Source organism: Eubalaena glacialis, chromosome 1 (assembly GCF_028564815.1).
Source record: "Eubalaena glacialis isolate mEubGla1 chromosome 1, mEubGla1.1.hap2.+ XY, whole genome shotgun sequence".
Classification (NCBI taxonomy): domain Eukaryota; kingdom Metazoa; phylum Chordata; class Mammalia; order Artiodactyla; family Balaenidae; genus Eubalaena; species Eubalaena glacialis.
The window spans coordinates 92487174-92504076 of record NC_083716.1 but is presented as its reverse complement, the minus strand read 5'-3'; the positions used below and the strand labels follow the sequence as shown (position 1 = coordinate 92504076).

The 16903-nt window shown below is 73.2% G+C and overlaps 9 non-coding genes and 8 pseudogenes across 9 annotated transcripts; all 17 read right to left on the bottom strand.

Moving 5' to 3' along the window:
- Positions 1–117: 117 nt before the first annotated feature.
- Positions 118–236, bottom strand: LOC133079782 (5S ribosomal RNA). The gene has a single exon (XR_009698304.1). It is a non-coding gene; the product is annotated as a 5S ribosomal RNA (ribosomal RNA).
- A 918-nt stretch (positions 237–1154) lies between these two features.
- On the bottom strand, positions 1155–1273 carry LOC133079775 (5S ribosomal RNA). The gene has a single exon (XR_009698303.1). It is a non-coding gene; the product is annotated as a 5S ribosomal RNA (ribosomal RNA).
- A 909-nt stretch (positions 1274–2182) lies between these two features.
- LOC133075738 (5S ribosomal RNA) lies at positions 2183–2301 on the bottom strand (annotated as a pseudogene).
- A 908-nt stretch (positions 2302–3209) lies between these two features.
- On the bottom strand, positions 3210–3328 carry LOC133075734 (5S ribosomal RNA; annotated as a pseudogene).
- A 946-nt stretch (positions 3329–4274) lies between these two features.
- On the bottom strand, positions 4275–4393 carry LOC133079771 (5S ribosomal RNA). Its single transcript, XR_009698302.1, has one exon. It is a non-coding gene; the product is annotated as a 5S ribosomal RNA (ribosomal RNA).
- A 918-nt stretch (positions 4394–5311) lies between these two features.
- Positions 5312–5430, bottom strand: LOC133079763 (5S ribosomal RNA). Its single transcript, XR_009698297.1, has one exon. It is a non-coding gene; the product is annotated as a 5S ribosomal RNA (ribosomal RNA).
- Positions 5431–6342: 912 nt separating this feature from the next.
- Positions 6343–6461, bottom strand: LOC133075727 (5S ribosomal RNA; annotated as a pseudogene).
- Positions 6462–7376: 915 nt separating this feature from the next.
- LOC133079761 (5S ribosomal RNA) lies at positions 7377–7495 on the bottom strand. Its single transcript, XR_009698296.1, has one exon. It is a non-coding gene; the product is annotated as a 5S ribosomal RNA (ribosomal RNA).
- Positions 7496–8404: 909 nt separating this feature from the next.
- LOC133075721 (5S ribosomal RNA) lies at positions 8405–8523 on the bottom strand (annotated as a pseudogene).
- A 908-nt stretch (positions 8524–9431) lies between these two features.
- On the bottom strand, positions 9432–9550 carry LOC133075713 (5S ribosomal RNA; annotated as a pseudogene).
- Positions 9551–10496: 946 nt separating this feature from the next.
- On the bottom strand, positions 10497–10615 carry LOC133079758 (5S ribosomal RNA). The gene has a single exon (XR_009698295.1). It is a non-coding gene; the product is annotated as a 5S ribosomal RNA (ribosomal RNA).
- Positions 10616–11533: 918 nt separating this feature from the next.
- Positions 11534–11652, bottom strand: LOC133079752 (5S ribosomal RNA). Its single transcript, XR_009698293.1, has one exon. It is a non-coding gene; the product is annotated as a 5S ribosomal RNA (ribosomal RNA).
- Positions 11653–12561: 909 nt separating this feature from the next.
- Positions 12562–12680, bottom strand: LOC133075707 (5S ribosomal RNA; annotated as a pseudogene).
- A 946-nt stretch (positions 12681–13626) lies between these two features.
- On the bottom strand, positions 13627–13745 carry LOC133079745 (5S ribosomal RNA). Its single transcript, XR_009698292.1, has one exon. It is a non-coding gene; the product is annotated as a 5S ribosomal RNA (ribosomal RNA).
- Positions 13746–14657: 912 nt separating this feature from the next.
- On the bottom strand, positions 14658–14776 carry LOC133075699 (5S ribosomal RNA; annotated as a pseudogene).
- A 915-nt stretch (positions 14777–15691) lies between these two features.
- Positions 15692–15810, bottom strand: LOC133079740 (5S ribosomal RNA). The gene has a single exon (XR_009698290.1). It is a non-coding gene; the product is annotated as a 5S ribosomal RNA (ribosomal RNA).
- Positions 15811–16719: 909 nt separating this feature from the next.
- LOC133075692 (5S ribosomal RNA) lies at positions 16720–16838 on the bottom strand (annotated as a pseudogene).
- Positions 16839–16903: the final 65 nt, after the last annotated feature.

Sequence of the window (16903 nt, the reverse complement as noted above, 5' to 3'; positions counted from 1 at the left end):
CCTGCAGCGCTGCCCGGCGGGGGCGGGGGCGGGGGCGGAGGCAGCGGCCTCGGCCTTGGCCTCGGCCTCGGCCTAGGCCGCGGGCGACTAAAGGAGAAGGCGGAGCGGGAGGCAAAAAGCCTACAGCACCCGGTATTCCCAGGCGGTCTCCCATCCAAGTACTAACCAGGCCCGACCCTGCTTAGCTTCCGAGATCAGACGAGATCGGGCGCGTTCAGGGTGGTATGGCCGTAGACGTTAAAAGGGGCCCGCGGAGTGCCTCTTGAGGCCCAGCTTCGCTGGCGCTTGCGCCTCCCCGCCAGCCCGGCGGCCAGCCCGCCCCGGCAGGGCCCCGCCGCCCGCCCAGGCAGGGCAACGGCGGCCTCGGGTACCAGGGGGGTGGCGGAGGGTTCGGCGACCTCCCAGCCCAGGGCGGGCGGGACCCACCAAACCGTTCGGCGCTTGGCGCCCCGCCCCAGATCCCGCACGTCGCTCACAGGGACGTGGCCCCGGAGGCTTCAGGGCCCGGGGCCCGCGGTCCCTTGGGCCTCCCCTCTGCCCGCCCACGCGGCGCTAGGCGCAGCCCAGCCGCAGCCCGGGCCGGCCCTCCTGCCCGACGGCAGTCGGCCCTTAACCCACTGGGAGCCACCATTGAGTCGGCACGGCCCCTTAGCCCCAGCAAGGCCACCCTTGCCCCCACGCCACCCGCCGAGCACAGGACCCGGCGCCTTGTGGCCGGCCGGCCCGGAGCACCGGCCCCGGCCCCCGCCCCCGCTCCCGCCCCCGGCCGTGGCGAAACGGCGGAGGGGGGGCTTTTTCCGGAGGGAGCTGTGGAGAGACACACCGGCAGATAGGTGGCTGCGCCGGGGCTGGGCGCTGGTGGGGGCGGCCAGGTGCAGGTCAAGGGGCTCGCGGGCCGCACGGCCGGCACCCGGGCCTGAGGCGGAGTCTGGGTTCAGGCCAGCCACCCCGGGAGCGGCTGGGATGCGGCTGCCTTCCAGGGCCGCCTTCTGGCCGCCTGGCCGGCCAGGCAGGCGGAGAGCGCCCCCTCTGGCGCGCTGTGGTGGGAGGGGCCGGAGGAGGTGGGGCCTGCAGCGGTGCCCGGCGGGGGCGGGGGCGGGGGCGGGGGCGGAGGCGGCGGGCGACTAAAGGAGAAGGCGGAGTGGGAGGCAAAAAGCCTACAGCACCCGGTATTCCCAGGCGGTCTCCCATCCAAGTACTAACCAGGCCCGACCCTGCTTAGCTTCCGAGATCAGACGAGATCGGGCGCGTTCAGGGTGGTATGGCCGTAGACGCAGGAGGGGCCCGCGCGGTGCCTCTTGAGGCCCAGCTTCGCTGGCGCCTGCGCCTTACCGCCATGCCGGCGGACAGCCCTCTCCCGCAGGGCCCTGCCGCCCGCCCAGGCAGGCGACAGGAGGCCTCGGGGACCCGGGGGTGGCGGAGTGGTGGGCCACCTCGCAGCCCAGGGCGGGCGGGACGCTCCAGGCCCGTCGGCGCTTGGCGCCCCGCCGCAGATCCCGCTCGACGCTCACAGGGACGCGGCCCCGGAGGCTTCAGGGCCCGGCGGCCGCGGTCCCTTGGGCATCCCCCCCTGCCCGCCCACGCGGAGTTAGGCGCAGCCCGGCCACGGCCGGGCCGGCCCTCCGGCCGGGCAGCAGCTGGCCCGAAGCCACTGGGAGCCACCATGGAGTGGGCACGGCCCCTTAGCCCCAGCAAGGCCCCCCCTTGCCCCCACGCCGCCCGCCGAGCACAGGACCCCGGCCCTGGTGGCCGGCAGGCCCGGAGAAGCGGCCCCGGCCCCCGCCCCCGCTCCCGCCCCCGGCCGTGGCGAAACGGCGGAGGGGGGGCTTTTTCCGGAGGGAGCTGTGGAGAGACACACGGGCAGACAGGGGGCTGCGGCGCGGCTGGGCTCCGGTGGGGGCGGCCAAGTGCAGGTCGAGGGCCTCGCGGGCCGCACGGACGGCACCCCGGCCTGCGGCGGAGTCTGGGTCCGGGCCAGCCACCACGGGAGCGGCTGGGGTGGCGGCTGCCTTCCAGGGCCGCATTCTGGCCGCATGTCCAGCCAGCTCGGCGGGGAGCGATCCCTCCGGCGCGCTGTGTTGGGAGGGACGTGAGGAGGTGAGGCCTGCAGCGGTGCTCAGCGGGGGCGGAGGCGGCCTCGGCCGCGGGCCACTAAATGTCAAGGCGGAGCGGGAGGCAAAAAAGCCTACAGCACTCGGTATTCCCATGTGGTCTCCCATCCAGGTACGAAACAGGCCAGACCCTGATTAGCTTCCGAGATCAGACGAGGTGTGGTGCGTTCAGGGAGGTGTGGCCGTAGAATGCAGCGGGGGCCACGGTGTGCCTCTTGAGGCTTAGCTTCGCTGGTGCTGGCGACTTACCGCCAGCCCGGCAGCCAACCCTCTCCGGCGCGGCCCTGCCGTCCGCCCAGGCAAGCGACAGGAGGCCTCGAGGGCCCGGGGGTGGTGGAGTTGTGGGCGACTTCGCAGCTCAGGTCAGGCGGGACCCTCCAGGCCTGTAGGCGCTTGGCCCTCCGCCCCAGAGCCGCTCAACGCTCACAGGACTTGGCCCCGGAGGCTTAAGGGCCTGTGGCCCTCGGTCCCTTGTGCATTCCCCACCCTGTCAATCCACACAGTGCTAGGCGCAGCCCAGCCACGGCCTGGCCGGCCCGCCTGCCCAACGGCAGTTGGCCCGAAGCCACTGGGAGCCACCATTGAGCCGGCACGGCCCCTTAGACACAGCAACGCCACCCTTGCCCCCACGCCAACTGCCGAGCAAAGTTCCCGGCGCCTGGTGTCTAGCCAGCCCAGCGAACCGGTCCCAGCCCACGACCCCGCTCCCACTCTCGGCCGTGGCGAAGTGGCAAAGGGTGGGCTTTTTCCGGAGGGAGCTGTGGAGAGACACACGGGCAGACAGGGGGCTGCGGCGCGGCTGGGCTCCGGTGGGGGCGGCCAAGTGCAGGTCGAGGGCTTCGTGGGCCGCACGGACGGCACCCCGGCCTGCGGCGGAGTCTGGGTCCGGGCCAGCCACCACAGGAGCGGCTGGGGTGGCGGCTGCCTTCCAGGGCCGCATTCTGGCCGCATGTCCAGCCAGCTCGGCGGGGAGCGATCCCTCCGGCGCGCTGTGTTGGGAGGGACGTGAGGAGGTGAGGCCTGCAGCGGTGCTCAGCGGGGGCGGAGGCGGCCTCGGCCGCGGGCCACTAAATGTCAAGGCGGAGCGGGAGGCAAAAAAGCCTACAGCACTCGGTATTCCCATGTGGTCTCCCATCCAGGTACGAAACAGGCCAGACCCTGATTAGCTTCCGAGATCAGACGAGGTGTGGTGCGTTCAGGGAGGTGTGGCCGTAGAATGCAGCGGGGGCCACGGTGTGCCTCTTGAGGCTTAGCTTCGCTGGTGCTGGCGACTTACCGCCAGCCCGGCAGCCAACCCTCTCCGGCGCGGCCCTGCCGTCCGCCCAGGCAAGCGACAGGAGGCCTCGAGGGCCCGGGGGTGGTGGAGTTGTGGGCGACTTCGCAGCTCAGGTCAGGCGGGACCCTCCAGGCCTGTAGGCGCTTGGCCCTCCGCCCCAGAGCCGCTCAACGCTCACAGGACTTGGCCCCGGAGGCTTAAGGGCCTGTGGCCCTCGGTCCCTTGTGCATTCCCCACCCTGTCAATCCACACAGTGCTAGGCGCAGCCCAGCCACGGCCTGGCCGGCCCGCCTGCCCAACGGCAGTTGGCCCGAAGCCACTGGGAGCCACCATTGAGCCGGCACGGCCCCTTAGACACAGCAACGCCACCCTTGCCCCCACGCCAACTGCCGAGCAAAGTTCCCGGCGCCTGGTGTCTAGCCAGCCCAGCGAACCGGTCCCAGCCCACGACCCCGCTCCCACTCTCGGCCGTGGCGAAGTGGCAAAGGGTGGGCTTTTTCCGGAGGGAGCTGTGGAGAGACACACGGGCAGACAGGGGGCTGCGGCGCGGCTGGGCTCCGGTGGGGGCGGCCAAGTGCAGGTCGAGGGCTTCGTGGGCCGCACGGACGGCACCCCGGCCTGCGGCGGAGTCTGGGTCCGGGCCAGCCACCACGGGAGCGGCTGGGGTGGCGGCTGCCTTCCAGGGCCGCCTTCTGGCCGCCTGGCCGGCCAGGCCGGCGCGGAGCGCCCCCTCTGGCGCGCTGTGGTGGGAGGGGCCGGAGGAGGTGGGGCCTGCAGCGCTGCCCGGCGGGGGCGGGGGCGGGGGCGGAGGCAGCGGCCTCGGCCTTGGCCTCGGCCTCGGCCTAGGCCGCGGGCGACTAAAGGAGAAGGCGGAGCGGGAGGCAAAAAGCCTACAGCACCCGGTATTCCCAGGCGGTCTCCCATCCAAGTACTAACCAGGCCCGACCCTGCTTAGCTTCCGAGATCAGACGAGATCGGGCGCGTTCAGGGTGGTATGGCCGTAGACGTTAAAAGGGGCCCGCGGAGTGCCTCTTGAGGCCCAGCTTCGCTGGCGCTTGCGCCTCCCCGCCAGCCCGGCGGCCAGCCCGCCCCGGCAGGGCCCCGCCGCCCGCCCAGGCAGGGCAACGGCGGCCTCGGGTACCAGGGGGGTGGCGGAGGGTTCGGCGACCTCCCAGCCCAGGGCGGGCGGGACCCACCAAACCGTTCGGCGCTTGGCGCCCCGCCCCAGATCCCGCACGTCGCTCACAGGGACGTGGCCCCGGAGGCTTCAGGGCCCGGGGCCCGCGGTCCCTTGGGCCTCCCCTCTGCCCGCCCACGCGGCGCTAGGCGCAGCCCAGCCGCAGCCCGGGCCGGCCCTCCTGCCCGACGGCAGTCGGCCCTTAACCCACTGGGAGCCACCATTGAGTCGGCACGGCCCCTTAGCCCCAGCAAGGCCACCCTTGCCCCCACGCCACCCGCCGAGCACAGGACCCGGCGCCTTGTGGCCGGCCGGCCCGGAGCACCGGCCCCGGCCCCCGCCCCCGCTCCCGCCCCCGGCCGTGGCGAAACGGCGGAGGGGGGGCTTTTTCCGGAGGGAGCTGTGGAGAGACACACCGGCAGATAGGTGGCTGCGCCGGGGCTGGGCGCTGGTGGGGGCGGCCAGGTGCAGGTCAAGGGGCTCGCGGGCCGCACGGCCGGCACCCGGGCCTGAGGCGGAGTCTGGGTTCAGGCCAGCCACCCCGGGAGCGGCTGGGATGCGGCTGCCTTCCAGGGCCGCCTTCTGGCCGCCTGGCCGGCCAGGCAGGCGGAGAGCGCCCCCTCTGGCGCGCTGTGGTGGGAGGGGCCGGAGGAGGTGGGGCCTGCAGCGGTGCCCGGCGGGGGCGGGGGCGGGGGCGGGGGCGGAGGCGGCGGGCGACTAAAGGAGAAGGCGGAGCGGGAGGCAAAAAGCCTACAGCACCCGGTATTCCCAGGCGGTCTCCCATCCAAGTACTAACCAGGCCCGACCCTGCTTAGCTTCCGAGATCAGACGAGATCGGGCGCGTTCAGGGTGGTATGGCCGTAGACGTTAAAAGGGGCCCGCGGAGTGCCTCTTGAGGCCCAGCTTCGCTGGCGCTTGCGCCTCCCCGCCAGCCCGGCGGCCAGCCCGCCCCGGCAGGGCCCCGCCGCCCGCCCAGGCAGGGCAACGGCGGCCTCGGGTACCAGGGGGGTGGCGGAGGGTTCGGCGACCTCCCAGCCCAGGGCGGGCGGGACCCACCAAACCGTTCGGCGCTTGGCGCCCCGCCCCAGATCCCGCACGTCGCTCACAGGGACGTGGCCCCGGAGGCTTCAGGGCCCGGGGCCCGCGGTCCCTTGGGCCTCCCCTCTGCCCGCCCACGCGGCGCTAGGCGCAGCCCAGCCGCAGCCCGGGCCGGCCCTCCTGCCCGACGGCAGTCGGCCCTTAACCCACTGGGAGCCACCATTGAGTCGGCACGGCCCCATAGCCCCAGCAAGGCCACCCTTGCCCCCACGCCACCCGCCGAGCACAGGACCAGGCGCCTTGTGGCCGGCCGGCCCGGAGCACCGGCCCCGGCCCCCGCCCCCGCTCCCGCCCCCGGCCGTGGCGAAACGGCGGAGGGGGGGGCTTTTTCCGGAGGGAGCTGTGGAGAGACACACGGGCAGACAGGGGGCTGCGGCGCGGCTGGGCTCCGGTGGGGGCGGCCAAGTGCAGGTCGAGGGCCTCGCGGGCTGCACGGACGGCACCCCGGCCTGCGGCGGAGTCTGGGTCCGGGCCAGCCACCACGGGAGCGGCTGGGGTGGCGGCTGCCTTCCAGGGCCGCATTCTGGCCGCATGTCCAGCCAGCTCGGCGGGGAGCGATCCCTCCGGCGCGCTGTGTTGGGAGGGACGTGAGGAGGTGAGGCCTGCAGCGGTGCTCAGCGGGGGCGGAGGCGGCCTCGGCCGCGGGCCACTAAATGTCAAGGCGGAGCGGGAGGCAAAAAAGCCTACAGCACTCGGTATTCCCATGTGGTCTCCCATCCAGGTACGAAACAGGCCAGACCCTGATTAGCTTCCGAGATCAGACGAGGTGTGGTGCGTTCAGGGAGGTGTGGCCGTAGAATGCAGCGGGGGCCACGGTGTGCCTCTTGAGGCTTAGCTTCGCTGGTGCTGGCGACTTACCGCCAGCCCGGCAGCCAACCCTCTCCGGCGCGGCCCTGCCGTCCGCCCAGGCAAGCGACAGGAGGCCTCGAGGGCCCGGGGGTGGTGGAGTTGTGGGCGACTTCGCAGCTCAGGTCAGGCGGGACCCTCCAGGCCTGTAGGCGCTTGGCCCTCCGCCCCAGAGCCGCTCAACGCTCACAGGACTTGGCCCCGGAGGCTTAAGGGCCTGTGGCCCTCGGTCCCTTGTGCATTCCCCACCCTGTCAATCCACACAGTGCTAGGCGCAGCCCAGCCACGGCCTGGCCGGCCCGCCTGCCCAACGGCAGTTGGCCCGAAGCCACTGGGAGCCACCATTGAGCCGGCACGGCCCCTTAGACACAGCAACGCCACCCTTGCCCCCACGCCAACTGCCGAGCAAAGTTCCCGGCGCCTGGTGTCTAGCCAGCCCAGCGAACCGGTCCCAGCCCACGACCCCGCTCCCACTCTCGGCCGTGGCGAAGTGGCAAAGGGTGGGCTTTTTCCGGAGGGAGCTGTGGAGAGACACACGGGCAGACAGGGGGCTGCGGCGCGGCTGGGCTCCGGTGGGGGCGGCCAAGTGCAGGTCAAGGGGCTCGCGGGCCGCACGGCCGGCACCCGGGCCTGAGGCGGAGTCTGGGTTCAGGCCAGCCACCCCGGGAGCGGCTGGGATGCGGCTGCCTTCCAGGGCCGCCTTCTGGCCGCCTGGCCGGCCAGGCAGGCGGAGAGCGCCCCCTCTGGCGCGCTGTGGTGGGAGGGGCCGGAGGAGGTGGGGCCTGCAGCGGTGCCCGGCGGGGGCGGGGGCGGGGGCGGGGGCGGAGGCGGCGGGCGACTAAAGGAGAAGGCGGAGCGGGAGGCAAAAAGCCTACAGCACCCGGTATTCCCAGGCGGTCTCCCATCCAAGTACTAACCAGGCCCGACCCTGCTTAGCTTCCGAGATCAGACGAGATCGGGCGCGTTCAGGGTGGTATGGCCGTAGACGCAGGAGGGGCCCGCGCGGTGCCTCTTGAGGCCCAGCTTCGCTGGCGCCTGCGCCTTACCGCCATGCCGGCGGCCAGCCCTCTCCGGCAGGGCCCTGCCGCCCGCCCAGGCAGGCGACAGGAGGCCTCGGGGACCCGGGGGTGGCGGAGTGGTGGGCCACCTCGCAGCCCAGGGCGGGCGGGACGCTCCAGGCCCGTCGGCGCTTGGCGCCCCGCCGCAGATCCCGCTCGACGCTCACAGGGACGCGGCCCCGGAGGCTTCAGGGCCCGGCGGCCGCGGTCCCTTGGGCATCCCCCCCTGCCCGCCCACGCGGAGTTAGGCGCAGCCCGGCCACGGCCGGGCCGGCCCTCCGGCCGGGCAGCAGCTGGCCCGAAGCCACTGGGAGCCACCATGGAGTGGGCACGGCCCCTTAGCCCCAGCAAGGCCCCCCCTTGCCCCCACGCCGCCCGCCGAGCACAGGACCCCGGCCCTGGTGGCCGGCAGGCCCGGAGAAGCGGCCCCGGCCCCCGCCCCCGCTCCCGCCCCCGGCCGTGGCGAAACGGCGGAGGGGGGGCTTTTTCCGGAGGGAGCTGTGGAGAGACACACGGGCAGACAGGGGGCTGCGGCGCGGCTGGGCTCCGGTGGGGGCGGCCAAGTGCAGGTCGAGGGCCTCGCGGGCCGCACGGACGGCACCCCGGCCTGCGGCGGAGTCTGGGTCCGGGCCAGCCACCACGGGAGCGGCTGGGGTGGCGGCTGCCTTCCAGGGCCGCATTCTGGCCGCATGTCCAGCCAGCTCGGCGGGGAGCGATCCCTCCGGCGCGCTGTGTTGGGAGGGACGTGAGGAGGTGAGGCCTGCAGCGGTGCTCAGCGGGGGCGGAGGCGGCCTCGGCCGCGGGCCACTAAATGTCAAGGCGGAGCGGGAGGCAAAAAAGCCTACAGCACTCGGTATTCCCATGTGGTCTCCCATCCAGGTACGAAACAGGCCAGACCCTGATTAGCTTCCGAGATCAGACGAGGTGTGGTGCGTTCAGGGAGGTGTGGCCGTAGAATGCAGCGGGGGCCACGGTGTGCCTCTTGAGGCTTAGCTTCGCTGGTGCTGGCGACTTACCGCCAGCCCGGCAGCCAACCCTCTCCGGCGCGGCCCTGCCGTCCGCCCAGGCAAGCGACAGGAGGCCTCGAGGGCCCGGGGGTGGTGGAGTTGTGGGCGACTTCGCAGCTCAGGTCAGGCGGGACCCTCCAGGCCTGTAGGCGCTTGGCCCTCCGCCCCAGAGCCGCTCAACGCTCACAGGACTTGGCCCCGGAGGCTTAAGGGCCTGTGGCCCTCGGTCCCTTGTGCATTCCCCACCCTGTCAATCCACACAGTGCTAGGCGCAGCCCAGCCACGGCCTGGCCGGCCCGCCTGCCCAACGGCAGTTGGCCCGAAGCCACTGGGAGCCACCATTGAGCCGGCACGGCCCCTTAGACACAGCAACGCCACCCTTGCCCCCACGCCAACTGCCGAGCAAAGTTCCCGGCGCCTGGTGTCTAGCCAGCCCAGCGAACCGGTCCCAGCCCACGACCCCGCTCCCACTCTCGGCCGTGGCGAAGTGGCAAAGGGTGGGCTTTTTCCGGAGGGAGCTGTGGAGAGACACACGGGCAGACAGGGGGCTGCGGCGCGGCTGGGCTCCGGTGGGGGCGGCCAAGTGCAGGTCGAGGGCTTCGTGGGCCGCACGGACGGCACCCCGGCCTGCGGCGGAGTCTGGGTCCGGGCCAGCCACCACAGGAGCGGCTGGGGTGGCGGCTGCCTTCCAGGGCCGCATTCTGGCCGCATGTCCAGCCAGCTCGGCGGGGAGCGATCCCTCCGGCGCGCTGTGTTGGGAGGGACGTGAGGAGGTGAGGCCTGCAGCGGTGCTCAGCGGGGGCGGAGGCGGCCTCGGCCGCGGGCCACTAAATGTCAAGGCGGAGCGGGAGGCAAAAAAGCCTACAGCACTCGGTATTCCCATGTGGTCTCCCATCCAGGTACGAAACAGGCCAGACCCTGATTAGCTTCCGAGATCAGACGAGGTGTGGTGCGTTCAGGGAGGTGTGGCCGTAGAATGCAGCGGGGGCCACGGTGTGCCTCTTGAGGCTTAGCTTCGCTGGTGCTGGCGACTTACCGCCAGCCCGGCAGCCAACCCTCTCCGGCGCGGCCCTGCCGTCCGCCCAGGCAAGCGACAGGAGGCCTCGAGGGCCCGGGGGTGGTGGAGTTGTGGGCGACTTCGCAGCTCAGGTCAGGCGGGACCCTCCAGGCCTGTAGGCGCTTGGCCCTCCGCCCCAGAGCCGCTCAACGCTCACAGGACTTGGCCCCGGAGGCTTAAGGGCCTGTGGCCCTCGGTCCCTTGTGCATTCCCCACCCTGTCAATCCACACAGTGCTAGGCGCAGCCCAGCCACGGCCTGGCCGGCCCGCCTGCCCAACGGCAGTTGGCCCGAAGCCACTGGGAGCCACCATTGAGCCGGCACGGCCCCTTAGACACAGCAACGCCACCCTTGCCCCCACGCCAACTGCCGAGCAAAGTTCCCGGCGCCTGGTGTCTAGCCAGCCCAGCGAACCGGTCCCAGCCCACGACCCCGCTCCCACTCTCGGCCGTGGCGAAGTGGCAAAGGGTGGGCTTTTTCCGGAGGGAGCTGTGGAGAGACACACGGGCAGACAGGGGGCTGCGGCGCGGCTGGGCTCCGGTGGGGGCGGCCAAGTGCAGGTCGAGGGCTTCGTGGGCCGCACGGACGGCACCCCGGCCTGCGGCGGAGTCTGGGTCCGGGCCAGCCACCACGGGAGCGGCTGGGGTGGCGGCTGCCTTCCAGGGCCGCCTTCTGGCCGCCTGGCCGGCCAGGCCGGCGCGGAGCGCCCCCTCTGGCGCGCTGTGGTGGGAGGGGCCGGAGGAGGTGGGGCCTGCAGCGCTGCCCGGCGGGGGCGGGGGCGGGGGCGGAGGCAGCGGCCTCGGCCTTGGCCTCGGCCTCGGCCTAGGCCGCGGGCGACTAAAGGAGAAGGCGGAGCGGGAGGCAAAAAGCCTACAGCACCCGGTATTCCCAGGCGGTCTCCCATCCAAGTACTAACCAGGCCCGACCCTGCTTAGCTTCCGAGATCAGACGAGATCGGGCGCGTTCAGGGTGGTATGGCCGTAGACGTTAAAAGGGGCCCGCGGAGTGCCTCTTGAGGCCCAGCTTCGCTGGCGCTTGCGCCTCCCCGCCAGCCCGGCGGCCAGCCCGCCCCGGCAGGGCCCCGCCGCCCGCCCAGGCAGGGCAACGGCGGCCTCGGGTACCAGGGGGGTGGCGGAGGGTTCGGCGACCTCCCAGCCCAGGGCGGGCGGGACCCACCAAACCGTTCGGCGCTTGGCGCCCCGCCCCAGATCCCGCACGTCGCTCACAGGGACGTGGCCCCGGAGGCTTCAGGGCCCGGGGCCCGCGGTCCCTTGGGCCTCCCCTCTGCCCGCCCACGCGGCGCTAGGCGCAGCCCAGCCGCAGCCCGGGCCGGCCCTCCTGCCCGACGGCAGTCGGCCCTTAACCCACTGGGAGCCACCATTGAGTCGGCACGGCCCCTTAGCCCCAGCAAGGCCACCCTTGCCCCCACGCCACCCGCCGAGCACAGGACCCGGCGCCTTGTGGCCGGCCGGCCCGGAGCACCGGCCCCGGCCCCCGCCCCCGCTCCCGCCCCCGGCCGTGGCGAAACGGCGGAGGGGGGGCTTTTTCCGGAGGGAGCTGTGGAGAGACACACCGGCAGATAGGTGGCTGCGCCGGGGCTGGGCGCTGGTGGGGGCGGCCAGGTGCAGGTCAAGGGGCTCGCGGGCCGCACGGCCGGCACCCGGGCCTGAGGCGGAGTCTGGGTTCAGGCCAGCCACCCCGGGAGCGGCTGGGATGCGGCTGCCTTCCAGGGCCGCCTTCTGGCCGCCTGGCCGGCCAGGCAGGCGGAGAGCGCCCCCTCTGGCGCGCTGTGGTGGGAGGGGCCGGAGGAGGTGGGGCCTGCAGCGGTGCCCGGCGGGGGCGGGGGCGGGGGCGGGGGCGGAGGCGGCGGGCGACTAAAGGAGAAGGCGGAGCGGGAGGCAAAAAGCCTACAGCACCCGGTATTCCCAGGCGGTCTCCCATCCAAGTACTAACCAGGCCCGACCCTGCTTAGCTTCCGAGATCAGACGAGATCGGGCGCGTTCAGGGTGGTATGGCCGTAGACGCAGGAGGGGCCCGCGCGGTGCCTCTTGAGGCCCAGCTTCGCTGGCGCCTGCGCCTTACCGCCATGCCGGCGGACAGCCCTCTCCCGCAGGGCCCTGCCGCCCGCCCAGGCAGGCGACAGGAGGCCTCGGGGACCCGGGGGTGGCGGAGTGGTGGGCCACCTCGCAGCCCAGGGCGGGCGGGACGCTCCAGGCCCGTCGGCGCTTGGCGCCCCGCCGCAGATCCCGCTCGACGCTCACAGGGACGCGGCCCCGGAGGCTTCAGGGCCCGGCGGCCGCGGTCCCTTGGGCATCCCCCCCTGCCCGCCCACGCGGAGTTAGGCGCAGCCCGGCCACGGCCGGGCCGGCCCTCCGGCCGGGCAGCAGCTGGCCCGAAGCCACTGGGAGCCACCATGGAGTGGGCACGGCCCCTTAGCCCCAGCAAGGCCCCCCCTTGCCCCCACGCCGCCCGCCGAGCACAGGACCCCGGCCCTGGTGGCCGGCAGGCCCGGAGAAGCGGCCCCGGCCCCCGCCCCCGCTCCCGCCCCCGGCCGTGGCGAAACGGCGGAGGGGGGGCTTTTTCCGGAGGGAGCTGTGGAGAGACACACGGGCAGACAGGGGGCTGCGGCGCGGCTGGGCTCCGGTGGGGGCGGCCAAGTGCAGGTCGAGGGCCTCGCGGGCCGCACGGACGGCACCCCGGCCTGCGGCGGAGTCTGGGTCCGGGCCAGCCACCACGGGAGCGGCTGGGGTGGCGGCTGCCTTCCAGGGCCGCATTCTGGCCGCATGTCCAGCCAGCTCGGCGGGGAGCGATCCCTCCGGCGCGCTGTGTTGGGAGGGACGTGAGGAGGTGAGGCCTGCAGCGGTGCTCAGCGGGGGCGGAGGCGGCCTCGGCCGCGGGCCACTAAATGTCAAGGCGGAGCGGGAGGCAAAAAAGCCTACAGCACTCGGTATTCCCATGTGGTCTCCCATCCAGGTACGAAACAGGCCAGACCCTGATTAGCTTCCGAGATCAGACGAGGTGTGGTGCGTTCAGGGAGGTGTGGCCGTAGAATGCAGCGGGGGCCACGGTGTGCCTCTTGAGGCTTAGCTTCGCTGGTGCTGGCGACTTACCGCCAGCCCGGCAGCCAACCCTCTCCGGCGCGGCCCTGCCGTCCGCCCAGGCAAGCGACAGGAGGCCTCGAGGGCCCGGGGGTGGTGGAGTTGTGGGCGACTTCGCAGCTCAGGTCAGGCGGGACCCTCCAGGCCTGTAGGCGCTTGGCCCTCCGCCCCAGAGCCGCTCAACGCTCACAGGACTTGGCCCCGGAGGCTTAAGGGCCTGTGGCCCTCGGTCCCTTGTGCATTCCCCACCCTGTCAATCCACACAGTGCTAGGCGCAGCCCAGCCACGGCCTGGCCGGCCCGCCTGCCCAACGGCAGTTGGCCCGAAGCCACTGGGAGCCACCATTGAGCCGGCACGGCCCCTTAGACACAGCAACGCCACCCTTGCCCCCACGCCAACTGCCGAGCAAAGTTCCCGGCGCCTGGTGTCTAGCCAGCCCAGCGAACCGGTCCCAGCCCACGACCCCGCTCCCACTCTCGGCCGTGGCGAAGTGGCAAAGGGTGGGCTTTTTCCGGAGGGAGCTGTGGAGAGACACACGGGCAGACAGGGGGCTGCGGCGCGGCTGGGCTCCGGTGGGGGCGGCCAAGTGCAGGTCGAGGGCTTCGTGGGCCGCACGGACGGCACCCCGGCCTGCGGCGGAGTCTGGGTCCGGGCCAGCCACCACGGGAGCGGCTGGGGTGGCGGCTGCCTTCCAGGGCCGCCTTCTGGCCGCCTGGCCGGCCAGGCCGGCGCGGAGCGCCCCCTCTGGCGCGCTGTGGTGGGAGGGGCCGGAGGAGGTGGGGCCTGCAGCGCTGCCCGGCGGGGGCGGGGGCGGGGGCGGAGGCAGCGGCCTCGGCCTTGGCCTCGGCCTCGGCCTAGGCCGCGGGCGACTAAAGGAGAAGGCGGAGCGGGAGGCAAAAAGCCTACAGCACCCGGTATTCCCAGGCGGTCTCCCATCCAAGTACTAACCAGGCCCGACCCTGCTTAGCTTCCGAGATCAGACGAGATCGGGCGCGTTCAGGGTGGTATGGCCGTAGACGTTAAAAGGGGCCCGCGGAGTGCCTCTTGAGGCCCAGCTTCGCTGGCGCTTGCGCCTCCCCGCCAGCCCGGCGGCCAGCCCGCCCCGGCAGGGCCCCGCCGCCCGCCCAGGCAGGGCAACGGCGGCCTCGGGTACCAGGGGGGTGGCGGAGGGTTCGGCGACCTCCCAGCCCAGGGCGGGCGGGACCCACCAAACCGTTCGGCGCTTGGCGCCCCGCCCCAGATCCCGCACGTCGCTCACAGGGACGTGGCCCCGGAGGCTTCAGGGCCCGGGGCCCGCGGTCCCTTGGGCCTCCCCTCTGCCCGCCCACGCGGCGCTAGGCGCAGCCCAGCCGCAGCCCGGGCCGGCCCTCCTGCCCGACGGCAGTCGGCCCTTAACCCACTGGGAGCCACCATTGAGTCGGCACGGCCCCTTAGCCCCAGCAAGGCCACCCTTGCCCCCACGCCACCCGCCGAGCACAGGACCCGGCGCCTTGTGGCCGGCCGGCCCGGAGCACCGGCCCCGGCCCCCGCCCCCGCTCCCGCCCCCGGCCGTGGCGAAACGGCGGAGGGGGGGGCTTTTTCCGGAGGGAGCTGTGGAGAGACACACGGGCAGACAGGGGGCTGCGGCGCGGCTGGGCTCCGGTGGGGGCGGCCAAGTGCAGGTCGAGGGCCTCGCGGGCCGCACGGACGGCACCCCGGCCTGCGGCGGAGTCTGGGTCCGGGCCAGCCACCACGGGAGCGGCTGGGGTGGCGGCTGCCTTCCAGGGCCGCATTCTGGCCGCATGTCCAGCCAGCTCGGCGGGGAGCGATCCCTCCGGCGCGCTGTGTTGGGAGGGACGTGAGGAGGTGAGGCCTGCAGCGGTGCTCAGCGGGGGCGGAGGCGGCCTTGGCCGCGGGCCACTAAATGTCAAGGCGGAGCGGGAGGCAAAAAAGCCTACAGCACTCGGTATTCCCATGTGGTCTCCCATCCAGGTACGAAACAGGCCAGACCCTGATTAGCTTCCGAGATCAGACGAGGTGTGGTGCGTTCAGGGAGGTGTGGCCGTAGAATGCAGCGGGGGCCACGGTGTGCCTCTTGAGGCTTAGCTTCGCTGGTGCTGGCGACTTACCGCCAGCCCGGCAGCCAACCCTCTCCGGCGCGGCCCTGCCGTCCGCCCAGGCAAGCGACAGGAGGCCTCGAGGGCCCGGGGGTGGTGGAGTTGTGGGCGACTTCGCAGCTCAGGTCAGGCGGGACCCTCCAGGCCTGTAGGCGCTTGGCCCTCCGCCCCAGAGCCGCTCAACGCTCACAGGACTTGGCCCCGGAGGCTTAAGGGCCTGTGGCCCTCGGTCCCTTGTGCATTCCCCACCCTGTCAATCCACACAGTGCTAGGCGCAGCCCAGCCACGGCCTGGCCGGCCCGCCTGCCCAACGGCAGTTGGCCCGAAGCCACTGGGAGCCACCATTGAGCCGGCACGGCCCCTTAGACACAGCAACGCCACCCTTGCCCCCACGCCAACTGCCGAGCAAAGTTCCCGGCGCCTGGTGTCTAGCCAGCCCAGCGAACCGGTCCCAGCCCACGACCCCGCTCCCACTCTCGGCCGTGGCGAAGTGGCAAAGGGTGGGCTTTTTCCGGAGGGAGCTGTGGAGAGACACACGGGCAGACAGGGGGCTGCGGCGCGGCTGGGCTCCGGTGGGGGCGGCCAAGTGCAGGTCAAGGGGCTCGCGGGCCGCACGGCCGGCACCCGGGCCTGAGGCGGAGTCTGGGTTCAGGCCAGCCACCCCGGGAGCGGCTGGGATGCGGCTGCCTTCCAGGGCCGCCTTCTGGCCGCCTGGCCGGCCAGGCAGGCGGAGAGCGCCCCCTCTGGCGCGCTGTGGTGGGAGGGGCCGGAGGAGGTGGGGCCTGCAGCGGTGCCCGGCGGGGGCGGGGGCGGGGGCGGGGGCGGAGGCGGCGGGCGACTAAAGGAGAAGGCGGAGCGGGAGGCAAAAAGCCTACAGCACCCGGTATTCCCAGGCGGTCTCCCATCCAAGTACTAACCAGGCCCGACCCTGCTTAGCTTCCGAGATCAGACGAGATCGGGCGCGTTCAGGGTGGTATGGCCGTAGACGCAGGAGGGGCCCGCGCGGTGCCTCTTGAGGCCCAGCTTCGCTGGCGCCTGCGCCTTACCGCCATGCCGGCGGCCAGCCCTCTCCCGCAGGGCCCTGCCGCCCGCCCAGGCAGGCGACAGGAGGCCTCGGGGACCCGGGGGTGGCGGAGTGGTGGGCCACCTCGCAGCCCAGGGCGGGCGGGACGCTCCAGGCCCGTCGGCGCTTGGCGCCCCGCCGCAGATCCCGCTCGACGCTCACAGGGACGCGGCCCCGGAGGCTTCAGGGCCCGGCGGCCGCGGTCCCTTGGGCATCCCCCCCTGCCCGCCCACGCGGAGTTAGGCGCAGCCCGGCCACGGCCGGGCCGGCCCTCCGGCCGGGCAGCAGCTGGCCCGAAGCCACTGGGAGCCACCATGGAGTGGGCACGGCCCCTTAGCCCCAGCAAGGCCCCCCCTTGCCCCCACGCCGCCCGCCGAGCACAGGACCCCGGCCCTGGTGGACGGCAGGCCCGGAGAAGCGGCCCCGGACCCCGCCCCCGCTCCCGCCCCCGGCCGTGGCGAAACGGCGGAGGGGGGGCTTTTTCCGGAGGGAGCTGTGGAGAGACACACGGGCAGACAGGGGGCTGCGGCGCGGCTGGGCTCCGGTGGGGGCGGCCAAGTGCAGGTCGAGGGCTTCGTGGGCCGCACGGACGGTACCCCGGCCTGCGGCGGAGTCTGGGTACGGGCCAGCCACCACGGGAGCGGCTGGGGTGGCGGCTGCCTTCCAGGGCCGCATTCTGGCCGCATGTCCAGCCAGCTCGGCGGGGAGCGATCCCTCCGGCGCGCTGTGTTGGGAGGGACGTGAGGAGGTGAGGCCTGCAGCGGTGCTCAGCGGGGGCGGAGGCGGCCTCGGCCGCGGGCCACTAAATGTCAAGGCGGAGCGGGAGGCAAAAAAGCCTACAGCACTCGGTATTCCCATGTGGTCTCCCATCCAGGTACGAAACAGGCCAGACCCTGATTAGCTTCCGAGATCAGACGAGGTGTGGTGCGTTCAGGGAGGTGTGGCCGTAGAATGCAGCGGGGGCCACGGTGTGCCTCTTGAGGCTTAGCTTCGCTGGTGCTGGCGACTTACCGCCAG